Source organism: Aquarana catesbeiana, linkage group LG01 (genome assembly GCF_042186555.1).
Source record: "Aquarana catesbeiana isolate 2022-GZ linkage group LG01, ASM4218655v1, whole genome shotgun sequence".
NCBI lineage: Eukaryota > Metazoa > Chordata > Amphibia > Anura > Ranidae > Aquarana > Aquarana catesbeiana.
The window spans coordinates 205,506,151-205,519,961 of NC_133324.1; the positions used below are offsets into that span (position 1 = coordinate 205,506,151).

At 41.5% G+C, this 13,811-nt stretch overlaps 1 protein-coding gene across 6 annotated transcripts in view; it reads left to right on the top strand.

Annotated features, from left to right (window-relative positions):
- Positions 1-13,811, top strand: part of SNCAIP (synuclein alpha interacting protein) — a 364,007-nt gene that overhangs the window by 86,803 nt on the left and 263,393 nt on the right. For 4 of the 6 annotated variants that reach the window (XM_073624689.1, XM_073624685.1, XM_073624690.1 and 1 more), the window contains exon 2: positions 1,145-1,179. The exons of the other annotated variants lie outside the window; for them this stretch is intronic. The gene's annotated coding sequence lies outside the window, so the exon portion shown is untranslated. The remainder of the gene's footprint in view (positions 1-1,144; positions 1,180-13,811) is intronic. 6 annotated transcript variants of the gene reach the window in all.

Here is a 13,811-nt window from a genome sequence, read left to right on the forward strand (position 1 = left end):
CAAAGTTGGCCGGTCTGGATGAAGTCCAGGGCCACATTTTTGTCTCAGTCCAGCCCTGGAGACGAGCAGGCGGACAAGCAGAGATGACATCATCTCTCTCCGCCCACCCGTCACCAATCTTCCGCTTTCACAGCTGGGACTTCAATGTGGGAGCGATGTGCGGCGGGGAGCAGAGAGATGATGTCATCTCTCACTGCCTGCCACACATCAGCGCTCTTCTGCCCTCACTAAATGGGGCTCTTCAATGTGGGAGGTGTGGTGGGGAGCAGAGAGATTACATCATCTCTCACTGCCCGCCCTGCATCTCCGCTCTCCTGCCCTAAATGCGCCAGTGCTGCCAGCCTGCCACCAATGCAGCGAGAATGCACATTTAGTGGCACTGGCTGGCATAGCAAGTGACAATCTGCTAATGGTGGCAAGTGACAATCTGCTAATGGTGGCAGATGACGTGGCAAGTGACAATCTGCTAATGGTGGCAGGTGATGTGGCAAGTGACAATCTGCTAATGGTGGCAGGTGACGTGGCAAGTGACAATCTGCAAATGGTGGCAAGTGACAATCTGCAATGGGTGGCAAGTGACAATCTGCAAATGGTGGCAGATGATGTGGCAAGTGACACGCCCAGGGCTCCCACTGATTCTGCATTATGGTGAGTTGAACCACTTCATTATATATTACAATATAACAATAGAAACAATGCGCTTTGATCACCCTGACCCCATATCAACCATGGTGCCATGAAGATTGAAACGCCAACACCAGCCTTCTTTTGCCCGCAAAAAATTGCTTACCACCAGCGTGCAACGCCCCCCCCCCCCCCCCCCCCCCCGGTTGGTGACCGCTGCTATGGGCTATAGCCCCAGATCTTTTTCAGACCTAACAAAGCAGCATCAAGCAGGGGCGTTGCTATGTACATTTTTTCATTTTATTAACTGTATAAGGCAAATTTTAATTAAGCTGCATGTGAAATATGCTAAAAATATTCTGATAATACAGAATCTACTAGCAACACATAATCTTACTGCATCAATACTAATAATGTTGCTGCTGATAACAGGCATCTCTTCAGTCAACAGCTTGCTAAACTTTGCTTTTGTATGCTTTTTCCTAATTATGAAATTTTCTAAATCCCTTTTGTGTTGTAGGTTCAGTCTGGTGCTCAACAATCAACCACATATAAGTAAGTTTCTTTTTGTTTTGTTTTATTATTTCATTGTTGTATTTATATTTAAGGATAATGGAAGAAACCCCAAATTTAAATTTAGAGTGTAATACATTTTATATGACACTTTAGGGGTGGTTATGTAGGTAAAGTAAAAAGGAATGTTCACTTTGCTTCCCTCCATTCCCTTCAATCACCCAATCATGTGCCAGAATTTTTTTTAATCTTTTTTTTAATTACCGTACATGTGATTGAGTAATGTTAGCTTTACCTTATTCACTAACATTCACTTTGCATAGGTATCTACTTTTTCAATTAATTAACTCTTTTGAATTTTGATTGTTATTTAAACAGTTGTGTAATGTACTATGCATTCTGTACATAGTGCGTTGCTAATGTGCATAGTTGTTATTTTTGTACATAGTGTGCAGTTAGTTAAAACTGGGCTCAGATGCTGACCATAAGCACATCTGTAACATGACAAGGTGAGCCCTTGCCTCAGGCAACGCTGTGAAGTCAAATGACATTAATAGCAGATGCAAAGCCTCTTGCATGTTGCTTGAGCTTCACTAATTCAAAGGTAAAGAGGTACTGATGCAAGGGGAAACTCTCAGTACTGCCTTGACTTTAATGTTCTTTTTTTATTCTACACTTTATATGATTTTGTAAAAAGTAGAGAAATGCAGCGCAATAATAAAAGTCCATACACTTTAACATAATATGTTGTCCAGCACGTGATAAAAGGGGAGTTTTCAAATGTTGTAGCCAAAGTTCATAGTGAAAAATCCTCCACCGTCAGTATAATGCACTCTTACCAGATAAGATGGACCATTTGAGTGAACAAATGATCAGACACGCTTGTTACCCACATGAGGGGTGAGGAAGGTGAATCGATCCAGAGAACTGAGCCATCGGCGGTGATGGCTTCATCTCCAGGAGAGCGGCACTGCTGCCTGTCCTCCCACAATCCAGCAGGTCATCCTCCCACAGGCCCTGCATGTATCTCCGGGCTTGCTGTGATATCCTCACCCCCCCTCCTCCTGGAAGGTCAGGGATCTGTTGTGGGAGGACAGGCAGCAGTGCCGCTCTCCTGGAGGTGAAGCCATCACCGCCGCTGGCTCAGTTCTCCATCTATACTGCTGGATCGATTCACCTTCCTCACCCCTCATGTGGGTAACAAGCGTGTCTGATCATTTGTTCACTCAAATGGTCCATCTTATCTGGTAAGAGTGCATTATACTGACGGTGGAGGATTTTTCACTATGAACTTTGAATACAACATTTGAAAACTCCCCCTTTATCACGTGCTGGACAACATATTATGTTAAAGTGTATGGACTTTTATTATTGTGCTGCACCTCTCTACTTTTTATATTTATGTTCATAGGCGTTGTGGTTTGCCTTTTGGTGTTCAGCTTGCAATTGTCATTTTAGCTATCTTTTCTTATTTGTGTGCGCTGGTTGCCTTCTTTTTATATTATATGATTTTGTATTTAGAACATTTAATTCTGTAAAGCTATTCATATGCAGGGGGGTCTAAGCTAGCATCAGATAACAGGTTACAGCTTCTACCATTAAACGAGGTTAAACATGCTAAGGCCAGATGTGGCAGTAAACTAGAGGATGGGGTGCATTAAAAACAGAATCAAGCATTGCAATCACTGCTGTCAAAATTAATGTAGGCCTTTTAACTGTAAGCTGTGCTTCTTGCATAATTCATGCATTTTATTACTATACAATTGCTGGGCACCACAGCTTGCTTACTTGATTACATTGATGGAGAAGATATATTACCATATTATTGGACCTTCCAAATTTCCCCGGAAAAAATCCACAAGGCTGATGTACTGCATATATAATTACCACCAACATTGGTAATAGTATTTCGTGGTTGGGTTATGTAACATACTGTATAATAGGAATTTTGGTCACTTATTTAGGGTTAGGCCTCGTTTACACTTGTTTCAAAATATGGCATTTGACATGCTTTTTTTAAATCCATCACAAAATAAAATGGTTACCTTTACAGTCCTGTACACACTGTTGTGTTTTTATTTTCACTTTTCTTTACTTTTTTTTGCTTCAGAAATTGTACCCCATATCACTTTCATCTTGCTTTGCAGCATCTCAAAGCCCCATAGAAGTCTATGGCCTCATTTAGACCTACTTGTTGAGGGAAGCACAATATGTTTTCGGACCACTTTTCTTACAGCAACAGACAGGTGGTGAGGAGGCGTTGTATCTCCTCCTCACCAGCTGTTTTAACCCCCTATTTACTGAGCAACAGTTGCAGTGTGACCCCGTTCACTTAAATGTACGACAGAGGGTACAATTCCTGTTGCGGCTTCAAAGCAGGGAGGGGGATACTACTATGGGGAAAGAATGTACTACTGAGCAAGGGGGACTACTAAGCAGAGGGGGAGGAGGTATGGTGAAAGTACTACTAATCGGGGTGTGGAGGAGGGGCGGGTATGTACTACTGAGTGGGGGTTACTACTGAGCAGATGGGGTACTACTGAGTAGGGAGATACTACTGACTGATCAAGGGTAGACATTTTGCCACTGGGGGTGGTGGAATTGGTATCACTGAGGGAGGAAAGCAGGAGATCTACTGAGCAAGATCTGCTAAGTGGGGGTACTAATAAGCCAGGAAACTGATGAGCGGGAGTACTACTGAGCCACCAAAATAAAAAAAATAAATCAAGATATCACACAACATCTAACCACACCTGGTCACTTCCTCATCATCACTTGCCATTTCACATCACTTCCTCTTTAAAAAAAATAGAAAATCAACACACACCGGGCATTCATTAAAGCTTCAAAAAAGCATCAAAAACATATAAAAAATATTATAGGCATTTTAATGCGTGTTACTAATAAATGTAAGTGTGAACAAAGTGGTTGTAAACCTCTGAAATGAAAAATGAAAAAAGCATATCCTTCCATAGTGTGTACTTTTTCTTGGTCCAAGCACTTAGTGCAGGAGTAAGCAACCTTAGAGAGATGGAGATCAACTTGAACAACACTGGTGAAGTCAAAGATCACCGGACACCGTGTCCTGTTGTTAGGGCTGGTTCACACCAGAATTTGGTGCCAGAAAGGCATGTTCCGTGTGTGTTTCCTGCACCATGTTCAAAATGCACTGTCTCTGTGATCTACTGCAGGTGATAATACTTTAACGCCAAACGTAGATTGCAAATGCAGTTTGTTTGTGAGCACAAAAATAAAATAAGTATTACAAGAGAGTGCAGGGTTTAGAAGTGCATTACACTCAGAATGCTGGGTTCATGAGTGTATTACACTCAGAATGCAGGGATCAGAAGTGCGTTCTGATCCCTGCATTCTGAGCTTACTGCACTACTGATCCCTGCATTCTGAGTGTAATGCACTCCTGATCCCTGCATTCTGAGCTTGAGTGCGTTACGCTCAGAATGCAGGGCTCAGAAGTGCGTTGCGCTCAGAATCGAGGGATCAGGAGTATGTTACGCTCAGAATACAGAGCTCAGAAGTACATTACGCTCAGAATGCAGAGATCAGGAGTGCATTACCCTCAGAATGCAAGGATCAGGAGTGCGTTACCCTCAGAATGTAGGGATCAGGAGTGCATTACCCTCAGAATGCAGGATTCGGGAGTGCGTTATGCTCAGAATGCAGGGATCAGGAGTGTTTTACGCTCAGGATGCAGGAATCAGGAGTACATTACGCTCAGAATGCAGGGATCAGGAGTACGTTATGCTCTGAATGCAGGGATCAGGAGTGCGTTACGCTCTGAATGCAGGGATCAGGAGTACGTTACGCTCAGAATGCAGGGATCAGGAGTGCATTGCGCTCAGAATGCAGGGATCAGGAGTGTGTTATTCTCAGAATGCAGGGATCAGGAGTGGAGGACCCCTTTACATCACCCCCCCCCCCGCATACACACACACACAGTAGTGTCCTCTTCTTTCCCTTTAGCAGTGACCTCTGGACCCCTTCCCTCCCATAGCAGTGTTCCATAGCATAGTTCCATTGTATCCTACCTCTGCACACAAAGGTGATCAGGAGGATGCTTAGGACCTAGCAATCAATCACCTTAAAAGGTTAACTTGGCTAGCTCCTCCTCCCACCCTCTGTCCTGAGCTGTGCTGGCACTCGCTCCTCGCTGTTCACTGATGACAGCGGCGGAGGCGGGGGTCGTGTTGAGAAGAACACAGCTGGTGTTGAAGAGAGAACCAGTCCAGGACCTACAAGTAGAAGGCGGGGGTCGGCGGTGCAGACCTGTTTGCAGTCTACCTGCCACCTGTCCATGGTCGACAGGTAGCCCGCGATCAAAGGGTTGCCAACCCCAGATTTAGTGTGATTTCTGTCTGCTATGTCATTCCTCTGCATTCTTACAGTCTATGCAGATACCAGACAACTTCAGGAGACAGCCTCCCCCCCCCCCCCCCTTTCAGCACACAGCAAGTGATTGACAGCCTCAGATTACACTCAGCTCCCTGCTCTGTGCTGTGCAGTGTTTGGTGTCAGATACCGCTCCCTGCCTTCTGAAGTACAGAAATGGTGTCTAAATTCTGTACTTTGAATGGCTGTGGAGAAGCGGGGGTTGCGGATAAACAGGTACAACTTATTTAGAAGGATTTGTTTCATCTTTGTGTATCACCTGATGAAGATTACTTCACTGGGTATACAGTATTTAAGAGCTTACATTGTCGATAGGTTTTAATTCCAAAGGAGGAGCTTATCAGTATGCTGCCTTTCCTTTTATTGTCAAGTGATAGTGAACCTATCCGGAGAGAGCGTTGTATAGATAAACTATATAAATCTCAGGACTGGATGGACAGAAATACAAACTCTTTTCTTCAGGGGTAGACAACCTGGGGCCCTCCAGCTGTTGCAGAACTACAAGTCCCATCATTCCTCTGGGAGTAATTGTAACTGCCAGCCTTGCAATGCCTCATGGGAAATATAGTTCCACAACAACTGGAGGGCCACAGGTTGTCTACCTCTGCTTAACTTGGAGTCCAGCTTTAATCCAACTTCCAAACTAATTTCTGCTTTGTGCCTTAGAATGAATTAAATAAAAAGTAGCGCAAACAGCCAAATGTTGTATCCAACATAAGAGAATGCTGGGCATTGTGTCTTGTACAGCTGTAAACTGCATGCATTATGTATAAGTCAGAATCTATTTTCTTTTACGGTTAACAACATTTTACTTGAGAATTTGGCACCTTTTAAAAAAACTTTGCATGCTTTAAAGAAATTACAGCTTATCCTACCTATGTAGCCTATGGCCTCAAAACGCATTTTATTGCTAATTAGTAGATGAACATAAGGGAAAAAAGTACCTTTTTAATATAAATATGTAAGGAACATTTTAATGACACATTAAATGACCAGGCACACCATAAATGCCACGATAGCTTTAATGCTTGTTGAAAAATATTTATTTTGTCTGGCATGTGAGACATTACTGGGTAAAATAAATACTCTTAACTTCATGACTTTATCTTGTAAAGTTATTTATGGTGTGCCGTAGTCTTTCATATGCAGTAAGGCGGCCGGACTCTTAGGTTCCTGTTTGTTTGCATTGCACCCAAATATTCCTTTGAAGATCCCTTTCCATTTAATAGCTGTTTTTACATTTTTAATTAATTACCTTGCGCCACAATTTTCAGCATGCACATTTGTTATATCCCATGCTTGCTATTGACCCTGTCACGGAGCAGGCACTGAAATACCAAATAAGGGTAAACTATGAGCATGATGTATTATCCGTTATTAACCTTAGGATTTAATATCATACATACATCCTCTTGTAGTTTATTCTGTTTATATCTTCAAGTATCTGTCTTCTCTGTGCTCCTAAGGTTTGTTCAGGGTTATGCCAACACAAAGGATAGCCTCAGGCCAATGTTCTACGTGTCTTAATGTATTTTCTATTACATTTTTCAGTATGTTTCCTACTTCTGAGGTCGGCAAAAAGCCTAATGTCACTGTAAGCGTTTGTGAAAACAATGCTAGTCCTTCATGACCACTATTAAATAGTAGTCCCAACCCAAGATGCTTTGAAATATTGATTTTGTGGTTAAAATAAATCTAAAATTACCATTCTTCGAGTTCCAAATGAAGGCAGGAAAGCAGTGATGCGAGGCGGGCAGTGAGAGATGATGTCATCTCTCTGCTCCCCGCCGCACCTCTGACACTGAGGCTGACAGCACACCGGCTATGAGGGCGGAAGAGCGGTGATGCGGGGGGGCTGAGAGAGATGATGTAATCTCTGCTTGCCCACACACTCGCTTCTTCCATCCACCCAGCTCTCGTATGCCGGCCGCTTAGCTGTCTCATGCCGCTCGCCCGGCTCTTTCATGCCGCCCGCCCAGGAGTCTCATGCCGGCCGTCTGCACCCGAGGTCCAGCTGCAGAAAGGCCATGGCCCGGGGGTTGACGACCCCAGACTTACGCAATTCTTATCAGAATGCCAACTGATATATTTGATTGAGAATTGCCACTCCCAAGGAAAAATAAGAAAGGAACTTTTTTATTTAATATCTGAAATTATTTATATATGTCACTATTAAAGTTACTTAGGTATTTCCGGAGGCCAATATTTTGCGTTATGCTGATTGCTCTGTAGAACATGTCTTCATATTTGGGATTCTGCCTCCATACAAACTGTGGAAAGTACGACTACATCAATTGACCACAAAAATATTGGCGCGAATAATTAAACTCAGGGGACAGATCCAGTCACTCATGTGACAACAATATTTGAATATTTAATTGTACTGCGTTAAGAGGGTCACTTTGGCCTCACATGGACATCAAGGCTCGTAGTCTAATGCCTCGTACACACGGTCGGATTTTCCGACGGAAAATGTGTGATAGAACCCTGTTGTCGGAAATTCCTACCGTGTGTGGGCTCCATCACACATTTTCCATCAGATTTTCCGACACACAAAGTTTGAGAGCAGGATATAAAATTTTCCGACAACAAAATCCGTTGTCGGAAATTCCGATCGTGTGTACACAAATCCGACGGACAAAGTGCCACGCATGCTCAGAATAAATAAAGAGATGAAAGCTATTGGCTACTGCCCCGTTTAGAGTCCTGACATACGTGTTTTACGTCACCGCGTTCAGAATGATCGCATTTTCCGACAACTTTGTGTGACCGTGTGTATGCAAGACAAGTTTGAGCCAACATCCGTCGGAAAAAATCCTAGGATTTTGTTGTCGGAATGTCTGAAAGTCCGACCGTGTGTACGGGGCATTAGAATGGGCTGTGTTTTTATGCAACTAGAGCCACAAGGTGCTGTAAGTGTTTTGGGGCACAGCAGCTGCAGAGAGACAGACACTCATTCCACTGTGACTGGCATCAGGGTATTTTGAAGTACAAGTACTAGAATGAAATGGTAAGTTAAGGCAATATTTTATGCTAATTGAAGTTAAAGTGGATGTAAACCCTTACATATACCTAGTGAAGTGAAAAGCCTCAGATAATACACAGAGATGAAACAAATCCTCCTACATAAGTTTTACATATATATCTACTGTCTTAAGCTTTATATACTGTTTAGAAAGTGCACATCGTATTAGAAATTTCACTTGCTCATTCAACAGTAGCAGTGTAGTTGGATTACACTGGGAGACAGCTGATTGGAGGAAAGGCACACACCCCCCCTCCACAGAGGCAGAGACTTTCAGAGCTGTGCTGTGAGTAGAGCAGATTTCTGCTAATCTATTTATAGCACCCACCCTGGCACAAAATTCAGGCTGGTTTTATCACATGTGTCAGAGACCTTGTCAGAAGTTATAATGTTGATAATTGAAGAGCGGAGCAGAAGAAAGCCACGGGAAAACACTGCAGATATGTGCCCAGCTCAAATTTCATGAATCAGGTTTACATCCACTTTAAGCCTACCTTACCTTTGAAACCTGTTCAAAGTCCATAGAACAAGATGTTTGTGAAGGGCCCCATTTATCCAGGACACAGTATGTCTCAAAGTAGTTGGTCACATTTAACTTTACTTGTTCTGTAATGTTGAAGACATTTTAAAGCTTATCCAAACCACTTCTTTAGTTCTAATAAGTATAAAGACAGGACTTTCAGGTACCTGCTAGCATCTTTGGTTATCTTAGATATCTCAATTAGATACTTGGTTATCTGAGACACCTTGGGGTTGATTTTCTAAAGTGCAGTTGCACTCTGCAAGAGCCATTGCTCCAGAGCCTAATAAATGAGCAGAAGCTCTGCTGACTGCCATCATCCAATCATGTGCAAGCAAAAATGCATTTTTTTTATAAAATTGCATGTTATTGGGTATCCTTTGTAAGCTCTGAAGCAACTGCACTTGCAGAATGCAACTGAACTTTGCAGAGTGCACAGTCTATTTGCCTTTAGTAAATCAACCCCCTAGCATCAAGCCTTAAAGCAAACCTGTTATACTCAGTTCAGTGGCCGGAGCCAAAGGAAGTACTTGGTACCTTTTGGAGGCGCATGTGATTCACTGTGCCATTGACTGGGCCAATTAGTGTTGTCATATTAGGAGTCCATAGCCCTGAATAAGCTATGACTTGTAGCTTGGCTGCTATTGGCTGAACAGAGAGGCGAGTAAGTGAAAGGAAGGTAAGTAAATGCTGCTAGTGAGGGCTAAGTTATAGTGAATCTGTTGCCTTGCCCTGGATTGGCAGGTCAGAGGTTCACTTTAAGGCTGTGTTGTGTCTACTTTCTACATTCTTTTTAAGGTGAGAAAACCTAGTAAATTTCCAGGACTGTTGTCAGTTTTCCTAAAATGTGCAGGTGCCAGTTTTCTTAATTTGTTTCAATTGAACTAGTTGGTGGTCAGTCTGTTTGCCTGTAATAATTACTTTTTTAATTCAATTAATTTTATAAATGTTTTAGATGAGATGAATTTGTATCCTGCGGTCCACTTTTGACACTGGTGATAAAACCCTGTGTAAATGTGCTGTGCCATCAGTACTGCTGTTATAACTGCATGTTTAGGACTTGGCAGAGCACCTTCATTATGCTGCTAAGGATTTAGATTTAAATATTTTCACAGCTGTTAGAATTACTACACCATTTAATGGTGGCCATAAAGGGATATAGAGTACAGGGGATGAAAAGGTGAAGATAATGAATAACTAGTCACTATTAGCCATAAAATTAGCATGTTCACGAAAGAGAAGACAAATAATAACAATCTCTAAAGATCCCATATAATACATAGTTATCCAGGCTTAGGAAGTCATTACAAATGTATGAAGTGTAACTCTGCCTGCCATGTTTTCTGGACATGAGTAAAGGCATACTGTAATTGCCATCATTTGAAAAAAAATTCCAGGGACATTTTTTTTGCTGTGTGTCCAGCTATCAATTGTAGGTGGTGATTGTACTTTAATTAGGGGTAAGGCATTTATTTAAAATGTGCGTTGCTCCACAAGAGCCATATCATTATACTAACCAAAATTTTAAAAAATGTATCTAAGGTAAGCCATGGGTTGCAGGATAAAAATGTCCTTGATTTCCCCCATCAACACAGACAACACTGGGCTGAGAACCTTCAGTTTAAAGTGACCACTTTTTGGGGGTTGGGATCTCAGAAAAGGTTTTCAAGCAGATTAGACCTAGGGGTCACTGAGAGAGACTCAAACTTGTGTCATGGAATTCATAGTTAGGTCTGGTACACACAGGCTGAATATTGGACGGTATCGGCAGGTTCAACAGAATCTGGCCGACATTCGGCATGTGAGTACAGCAGCTGTCCGACAGAAGTCAGTCAGCGTTTGTAGAACGGGCAAGCCAGCAAAACATCTGCCGATTGGCATTCGATCAGTGCTAGCAGCCAGTGCGTTCTGGCGGGGGGATTAGTCCTATCAGGACACAATAGCTCAGGGGGGAGATCACTATACTAACATTGCATAGTTAGTACAGAGACCTCCTTGCAATCTCCTCATATTTTTTGCTATGCTTGCCAAGCTGAGCAGACCAACCCATACTTATCTATACCAGTGATTCTCAACTCCAGTCCTCAAGGCGCCCCAACAGGTCATGTTTTCAGGATTTCCCTCAGATGAAACGGCTGTGGTAATTACTAAGGCAGTGAAACTGATCAAATCACCTGTGCAAAAGAATGGAAAGCCTGAAAAGATGACCTGTTGGGGCGCCTTGAGGACTGGAGTTGAGAAACACTGATCTATACCAATCTTCCAGATCTTTTCTCTAAGGATTTTAAGGTATTCTTAATGGAAATATATCATGGTAGAAATATGGTTGATAGAAGGTGAGCGTGTGAAACACTGGATTGCTCAATATAAGTAGGAGTTGGATGTACCATCTACTGTGAATGCTTTTGCTATGCCACCCTCCTGATTAGTAGGGGCTACGTCTAGACACTTGCAACAAAAAACATAAATAAAAAACAAGTATTTCAGGGGTCCCAAGGACACCCCCACCAGGACTCAAAGTTGCAGGATAAAACTTAATCTGGATGGTGAATTTGAATGTAATCACATAGCCTGCTACAGTTAATGGACCATGATCTAGTTGGGTAGCTTTTCATACTGTTAGGCATCACAGTTCTAATTTGATACCCAAAGTGAAGGAAAGCCTCTCCACCTATTCTGCTTGGTTAGTGCAGTGATTCAAAGAGGAAGGTAGACTTTCATAGTAATAGGTGCTGTTTTGTAGGATTTCAGGGTGGTTTTTGAACCAACTGGAATGGGTTTTAACTTTTTGCCATCACACGTACACACATACATTTTAAATTTGGATTTTTGCTCTTAATATTATATTTTTCTTGGAAAAGATTAGAGAGAGTAAACGAAAGGTGTGCAGCTGCTTTTTAAATAAGCTCCTGAGACTTCTGTACTGTATTTAGTCATTTATACAGTATTTTAGGAGTAAAACTTTCTTGGTATTTATCCTTAACATCTGTTTGAACTTTAGAGGGAAAACGATTTCTGTGCTGTAAACCCAACTTAATTTTTAGAGGTCAGGAAAACAAACAGTACAGTATTATCATTATTTCAAATGCTTTCCTTCCAGAATTTTATAGTGACGTTAAGTTATTTTCAGCATTAAGGTACCAGATTTTTTGAATGCCAGGTTAAACAACTGCTGCGTTTTTGCCATTTTCTTAAGCTTTATTTCACAGTAATAGTGTGTCTGTTTCACATAAAACCCTATGAAAAATAATGTGAATATTAAGTTCTTAAGTTAAATCTGTTATATGCCAAATGTTTAATTTTTTTGATACTTAATGTTATCTGACACAAAAAAACAAATCTGCATTGTCTCTAAACACTGCTATAGGTCCCATGATATCTTCCATAATTGTATCCATTGGAAACAATAAAACCTTAGATTTTTTGGGGAAGACATTGAAAGCAGCCATGAGATGACCACTGACAGATCAGCCATTCAATTTGTTCGATAGCTGAGTCACTTGACACAATAAGTATGGCTCTCAAGCCAAGACTATGCAAAATAATATCTTTGTCTATTCGTATTAAAAAACATTTCTCATGTAATAAAAGCATATTACACCTTCACTAGAACTTTTGATACATTGTTTTATATATGCAAGCAAGTACAACCACTCTGAGCCTCACTTGTGATAAGCAAGAGTGTGGGCCAAAAGGAGAACTTTGGTCAAAATTAAATATTTTATGGATCCTGCACCATTTGTTTGTCTATGGTCCCCCCAGAAATGACCACAAATCATCAGTGGGTTCTTCCAGCAAAAAGTTTTTTCTGCCACTTCCTTTTATAGGGTGACAACACTTTACCACTGCTATTGAATTCAGGTCAGCATGGTCTCCCTTGGGTACACTGTACCAGCTTGCCTTGAGCATGATACATTTATGTTATAGGTGACTATCAGCAGCAGGTTATTAATCAGTTGCTGCCCATGCCTATGCCTATCCCCACCTCCTGACTGGCAGCACTTGATTCAAACATCGTCATAAAAGTTATGGTTTCTGTAGCAGCTTGCACATTAGAAAATGTCATGCAAGCACTGTTGAAACTTGCAAACCATAGACCTCTTTTTCTGGGAGTGGGAGTGATGGTGGATGGTTTTCAAGACATAAATTAGATGAAATGAGAACTTGCTGCTTCCAATTACATAAGGGCAATTGCCAATATTATTAATTTAAGGAAGAGCCTTTAGAAGTACTTTAACATCTCAAACGGTAATCAGCAACTTTCAGTATAAGAAATGCTTGCTATGATTTAGATTGTTTTGGAAAATATTGGCATCCAGTTTTTGTAGAAAATTATACATTTTTTCACTGCACATGTGCAGCAGTCTAGCTTTGTTTAAGACAGGTAAGCTATGACAGTCTCTGGGGTTTGGTCATCAGAACAATTGTTAGATGTTTCAATGGCCTGGGATGTGCTATGGTTGTAGGAGTGTAGACTGGTCAAAATAGCATACTAGCTAAAATAGGAGTTGGGAGTCTGCATGGAGCAGTAATGCTAGCAATAAAAAAATGCATGTTTTATATACCATGACAGGTTTTTGGTCCTCTTCCAAATTTAGTCATGAGGCCTAATATAAAATTTGTAGCATTGAAGAGCACCATGTGTACAACACCCTAGTATTACAAAGGAAAAAAAGAGAATATTCTAAGCCTGCTTTGTAGCATGATATGTGGTAGTCTTTT